Source organism: Asparagus officinalis, chromosome 3 (assembly GCF_001876935.1).
Source record: "Asparagus officinalis chromosome 3, Aspof.V1, whole genome shotgun sequence".
NCBI classification, from domain to species: domain Eukaryota; kingdom Viridiplantae; phylum Streptophyta; class Magnoliopsida; order Asparagales; family Asparagaceae; genus Asparagus; species Asparagus officinalis.
The window spans coordinates 95550647-95557563 of record NC_033796.1 but is presented as its reverse complement, the minus strand read 5'-3'; the positions used below and the strand labels follow the sequence as shown (position 1 = coordinate 95557563).

The 6917-nt window shown below is 32.2% G+C and overlaps 1 protein-coding gene across 1 annotated transcript in view; it reads right to left on the bottom strand.

The window, feature by feature from the left end:
- Positions 1 to 6917, bottom strand: part of LOC109834491 (DNA topoisomerase 1-like) — an 81738-nt gene that overhangs the window by 60440 nt on the left and 14381 nt on the right.

The following is a 6917-nucleotide window of genomic DNA, read 5'->3' as shown; positions in this document are numbered from 1 at the left end:
CCACCCCGTGCAACGATGTGAATGGCGTCGCCGGCCAGTTTTCCAAATAAGTGCTTGTTGATCCATTAACACTATTAGGGGTGTCCATGGGAAAATTTTAAAGTTTAAGGGAGGTTTGTGTGACACCCCAAAGTTCAGAGGGGTTTGGTGGGAGAAAATTTTGGGACTTTCATGGAAATGCCCCCAGAAAATCAGGGGAGTCTTGTAGAATCTTCCCAAAAAATAAAACCAAATCAAAAACAACCTCAATCAAAAGTTTTACCAAAACCCAATAAAACACTTTACAAAAACCTAATAAAACAATTTACCAATACGCAATAAACCTTTTACTAACAACAATGAAGTTAAACCCTTTATCAAAACCCAATGAAATGATTTACCAAAACTCCATTAAACCCTTCACTAACACCCAGTAAATTTTAACCCAAAACTCAATAAACCATGTACAAGAACCAAGTAAATCTAAGCCCAAAACCTAAACACAAATAAACCTAAACCTTAGCCCCAAGCTCAAAAAGCCGCTACGCAGCCTACTCCAATACCGGTGATTCATTGCTGTTTTACCATCAATTTGCCGCTGATGACTTTCCTCAAATCACCCCCGAAGAGTCAACATCCTCCAAGATGTAAAAAGTAGGTAACAGAAGATAGTTTTTTTAGTTTTCCTTATTTATGATATTAATCAACTTTTATTACCATTTACCCAAAAACTATCCTCTTCCTACACTATTCTTTTATTTAAAGTGGTAAAAGATCATCAAGCAAATACCCAAAAAAAACACTTAGGCTCCTAAGAGCCTGCGCACTAGGCGTCAGGTCCAGCGATCAGAACCACCACCAACAATACATGTAACATTAGCTCACTGGACCCAACAAACAATATAACACGAAATTAAGGTGGAGAAAGAAACAAATGTCAGCTCACTTTATATGAAAGTACGAAGAGAACATAAGAGAAATGGGAATGTGAATGAGAAAATGTCATGGCTTAGGGAGAGAATCATTAGAAAAATAAGCTCACTTTGTTCCAAAAGCATTCAAATTGTTCAACAAACATATGAAATGACCACAAATAAGGTGATATCTCTAGAAAACATAAGCTTGCAGATAGATTGGAGTAACCACACAGCTAAGGAATCAAAGCTAGACATCACCAAAAGGCAAATATCAACTTTCTCCACTGGAAAATATTTTTTTAACAGATCACAAGAATTATATGGTTGTTGGATTAAGATAATTAACTTGCTTGAAATGACTTTTAAAAATGAAGCAATGCTTGCGACTAAAAAGTATCTGATCTTGGGAATTTGCAGATACCTCTTGGATGTTTCTACATCCACGATCTTTTACTAATATTCAGAAACTACATTGACAATTATCAAAATTGCATTGCGGACATAGGAATATGGTCCTTTTCTTTAAATTTTCATGTTAATTTATAATGTTCTAGGGGAAAAAAGAGAATAGTGATTGATTTGAAATTTGATTAATTTTGGCCTGTATCTAATCGTAAGATGAGGATACAATAAAATCCAACCAGGAAATAGTAATAGCGGTAAATCTGAGACCCACTATTAGACATTTATTAAACAATAACACGTTCACCAAGAAAAACATCCTAGTCAAATTATCAAAATCTTCAAAAATGTATATTTTTGGTGTTCTTTTACCATGCCCTGGTCCTTTGAGGATGTAGCATCTAAACACCGTATATGTGCATGCATCCATGTGTACATGCATGCAGGAATTAGCAGACTCACCAAATGACAATTTAATCGCCATGCGCATACTATTTCCTTTTCTAGGTCTCTGAAGTTTCATCTCATCTGGTCCCTGTATCTATATCATATTGCATCCATATAAATATACTGCAGTAATGCGAGGTCTAATGTCCATAAAATACAAAGTTCGCAAAAGTCAACCCAAATTATATTTTTTGGGCTCCCGATGCTACATATAGATTTAGCTAGTATAGATCCATATCTCAGTAAGATTCTCAAAAGCAAGCGAACAGTGCTTTGAAGAGGAGATGGCCAAATCAAATAGCGTGTGACCATAATACATTTCCTCTGTACCAGTCGCCCAGTATGATAACCATTCTTCATTCATCATAGTGCACCAATTATAACCCTAAGTTCCATGGAAACGGGTATGGGTGCAGGTACGAAAACTGGACACAGAAAAATAGTAAAATGTAGGGTACTGGGACACGTGTATATATATATATATATATAGGCACACTTTATATTACAGAGGATTTTTCTTACAGACTCACTTTACTCTTACTAATTTTTATTCTCTCTCCCTCCGCTCTTCTAACTCTCAGACCCCTTTCATATTTATAGACGACTTCTTCAGTCTTCAAAAGATTCCTTGAAAGCGACTTGACGCATTTACGAAATCGTCGTGGCGCATAACGATATAATGGCGCACTACCAACAGTAAGATGCTTTCTTTTTAAAAGTAGCTTTATAAAAGCATCTTTTAGAAAAGCTGCTTTATAAAGTAGCTTTGCAAAAGTAGATTCTAGACGGCTCCCCGAGACTCAATGTAGATTTTTATACTGCTTATGAAGCGGGTTCTTTACTTTTAAGAGTAGGTATATTATTGTCAAATATTTTTGCCCAGATGTCTTCTGGATCTTGTGCATCTTGAATAGGTGTATCTTCTTCCATAGAATGGCTACTTCGGGTATCACCAGTGTTAAAAACTTCTGCAAATTGTTTCTTAAAATATTCCGGACATTTTTGCTGGATTTCTGATTCAGAATTTTGAGGGTATTTCCTCATCATTTTTGCTATTTTTAATAGCGGATTCTCTTTGAATTTCTTGAGTCATATGAGACTCTAGCACAGAACTATTTTTCTGAATAATTTCTTCTAATTGCTTAACCTTTGATTCAGGTCAATCTCATTCCACCAACGGCAATAATATTTTCTTTTTAAGACTGGTATATAAGACACAATCCAATCACATTCAATAGTTCAATTCCAAATCCAATGAATTTCTACTTTTGCAAAGAAATATATCAGACACATGTCATCTATAAGTTGGCTTTCATCTAGATTAGCAAGAATAGGATTGGAATCAACCCAAGATGAGTATAACTTCATCAACGGTTCAGGAATAATATTGTTCTCAATGCCATAAGTTTCCCACCATTTATAAAACCAGGCTGGAATTCCCTTTTGAAGAGCTGCTGGACATAGTTTAATTAACCATGTATGTTTATTTTTGGGATTTTGATATAAAAACACATCATGAAAGGCCTGCTTATAGTCCCAATAATTAAAGAAATATGTTTCTTTCGAGTTTTGGGCTTTAATAAGGGCAACTCTTGATTTGGGTTTATAGCCTTCTTGGAAGTATAACTTCTTGAATAATACACTTACTGAAACTGGGTGGAACGGTATGATTTTCACTGGCCCAGAAGTGTGTAATTTTCATACCCTTTTGTATTAGAAGAGTCTTCATCCATGCTTTTGACTTCAGAGACAATGTCGGATAATAAGTTTCATGCAGATATTTCTGCCTTATTTTTTCTGGATCGTTCATTATAGAAACATCCTCTGGTTCTAGATAAAGAACCACATCTGATATAGGTTTTTCAGTCCATTCAATTTCCTTTTTTACTATAGAAGTAAAAGGTTCAGGACTATTTTCTTGAGCAATAAGATCATTAATGCCTTTATAAAAGGCCTAAGATGGGCTTGAAGAATTATGTTTCTTCGAAATAGTTCTCCATGAATTTGGCTGAGATGGAGTATAACTCCTTTCAAAACTATTTTGGCCTATAAAGCCTAAGCTTGAACTCGGGCCTGAGCCTCCTCTCCCCTTCCCTGAAAAGAAGGGATTATTCCGTCTCATTTGTACCCTGTAAAAATTCGTGGGATAGAAAATCAGGAAGATGATTATAATCACCTTTAATATATTCAATTTTGAATTGATACATGGCTAATTCAGCTTGCCATCTAGCAAATATTTGTTTAGATACTAAATTTTTAACATCTTTTTCAATAATGCTTTTAGCAGAACTACAATCAATTCGTAATAAGAATTCTTGATTTAAGATATCATCTCGAAATTTAGAAAAGCATTTAATTATAGAAAGCATTTCTTTTTTAATTGTGGAATAATTAAATTGGGTTTTATCCCATTTACCAGAGGTAAAACGAACTAATTGTTCTTTATTAGTTTGAGGATCAACTTGTTTCAATATTCCTCCAAAACCAATATTAGACGCATCTGTTTCAACTATTTTGAACCAGTGAATATTGGCAAGATGAATACAAGGTAAACATTTAACTTTAAGTTTAATTCTTTTAACTGCAGCAGTATGTTGCTCAGTCCAAGGCTTAGCATTTTTCTTAAGTCTATCATATAGAAGAACTGTATGTTGTGCTAAATTTTTATAATAATCTGTAACATAGTTTAATACACCTAAAAATCTTTGTAATTGTTTAGTATCAGTGATTTCATCAGGAAATTTAGATGCAAATTCAATACTACGATCAATAGGGATTGTTGTTCCCTTTGCTATATTATGACCCAGAAATCTAATCTGGGTTTGAAATAATTTCATTTTAGGGGCAGATATGGCTAACTCATTTTTAATAATTAAGTTTCTAAAAACTTCGAAGTGTTTGACATATTGATCAAAACTATTAAAAAAATTAAAATGTCATCTATATATGACAATATAAAATCCGTATAAGGAATAAAAATTTCATTCATTATGTTTTGAAATTCAGAAGGGGCGTTTTTAAGCCCAAATGGCATAACATTCCATTCATAGTGTCCAAATGAGACAACAAAAGCAGTTTTATACTTATCTTTTTTTTCTATTTGAATTTGCCAATAACCTAATTTTAAATCAAACTTTAAAAATATTTTTGCATTAGTAATACGATTTAATAAATCCCTTTTATTAGGAATCAGATATCTAATCCATTTAAGGACTTAAGAGGTTTATAATTTATTACTAATCTAGGAACACCTCTTTCTCTTTCGGTTGCATTATTAACATAGAATGCAGTACAACTCCAAGGAGAGTATGACTTATTAATTTTTTCTCTATAAGAGTTTGTATTTCTTTTTTGCAAAGATCAAGATATTCTTGATTCATTTGGCATGGCCTAGATTTAGTCGGAATATTTTTCTCATTAAAACCTTAGATCAAGATATTCTTGATTCATTTGGCATGGCCTAGATTTAGTCGGAATATTTTTCTCATTAAAACCTTCTATATAAGGTAAAGAAACAATATGTTGTTTCCCTAGATTTAGTCGGAATATTTTTCTCATTAAAACCTTCTATATAAGGTAAAGAAACAATATGTTGTTTCCTATTCCAAAACGCATTTGGTACATCAATACATACAGTGAGTTTAAATTTATTTTCAGTTTGACTTATCAAGTCTTTTTGTTTCTTTATCTGTTCTTCAACTTGAACAAATATTATTTCTTCTTTAAGAAAGTTTATTTGATTTTCTTTCAAGATTATGTTCTTGACTTCATTTAACATTCTTGTTTAAGGATCAGTAATAAATTCAAATATAATTTCTTTATCCTCAAACTTGGCTTTTATGCCAGTAGTGTCAATTTGACTAATGGGCATTATATTATGCAAAAATGGTGTCCCAAGTATAACGTGTTGGGATAAATTTTTAACTAAAATATAGGGAGTTGGTATGTAAGTCTCTTGAACACATATACGTGCTTGTGGTAATTTATATTTTACCTCTAATTGATTACCATTGGCAATACCCGGAGTCTGAGTAGTTTTTTCAAAGAATTTTGAAAGAACTATACCCTCATTTATGCAGTTTAAATCTGCACCACTATCGATCAGAGCTATAAGGTCTGGTATAAATATTTGTTCAGCTATAACCAAAGTAATTTTTATATACCATTTTTGAGAAGTAACTTGTTGCAATATTTGCAATAAGGCATTAGTGTCAGTATCACTGTCACTATGTTCACTATGTTGAACAAGAGCATTTGAAGTTTCATCTAATCTTGAGAGAATGTATTTATTCTCTTGCTTTAAATCTTTTACTTCTTTTTTCAATTCTTGTATCTTTTTATTAAGAGATGATAAAGATATATCTTTAGATGTCTGGGCAATATTTTGCCTTCTTTTTTGGACTTCAGAAATTTTAAATACATTGTCCGTATTTGGACTTTCTTTAATTTCTTTATCAGTTATATTTTTCAATATTTCTTCTTTTAATTCTGAAGAGATATCTTCAGATAAAATTTTTGCTAATAATTTATGATTTGCTTTAATCATATTAATAGAGAGTCCATTCATTTGGACTATGGCTTTCCAATAATCAGCTTTTGCATTACGGTTATTAACTGTACATTTACAACTTTCTTCTTCCTCAGATTCTGAGGTGGACGAATATGATTCGTCTTCAGTATCACTGTTAATCATAATTTTAGACAGGATTCTTTTAAAACCTTCATCTTCTATTTCTTCAATTTTCTTTTTTTGTATAACATCGATTAGCATAGTGTCCGATACGGTCACATTTATAACAATGAATTTTATTTTTCTCTTTTTTAATTTTCTTTTTAATCTTATCTGGCTTTTCTTTTTCTTTTTCTTTAAAAAATCTTTTCTTTTTGTTTTTAAAGAATTTTTGCTTTTTTCTCTTATCAGGAATATTTTCTTTATCAACCCTATATGGTTGATCATAAGCAAATTGCTCACAGAATTCTCCCAATTCTTTTCTTTTTGTAAGTCTTTGAGACTTTAATTGGTTTTTGAGATTTAAGTCATTACATAAAGCTAAGCCTTCTTTAATACAGACGTTTGACAAATACTCATATGATAGGTTGTCATAAGGGATATATCCCCATATTCAGATCGGATTTTATTCCGAACTCTTTCTGCAAATAATGTGGATAAAT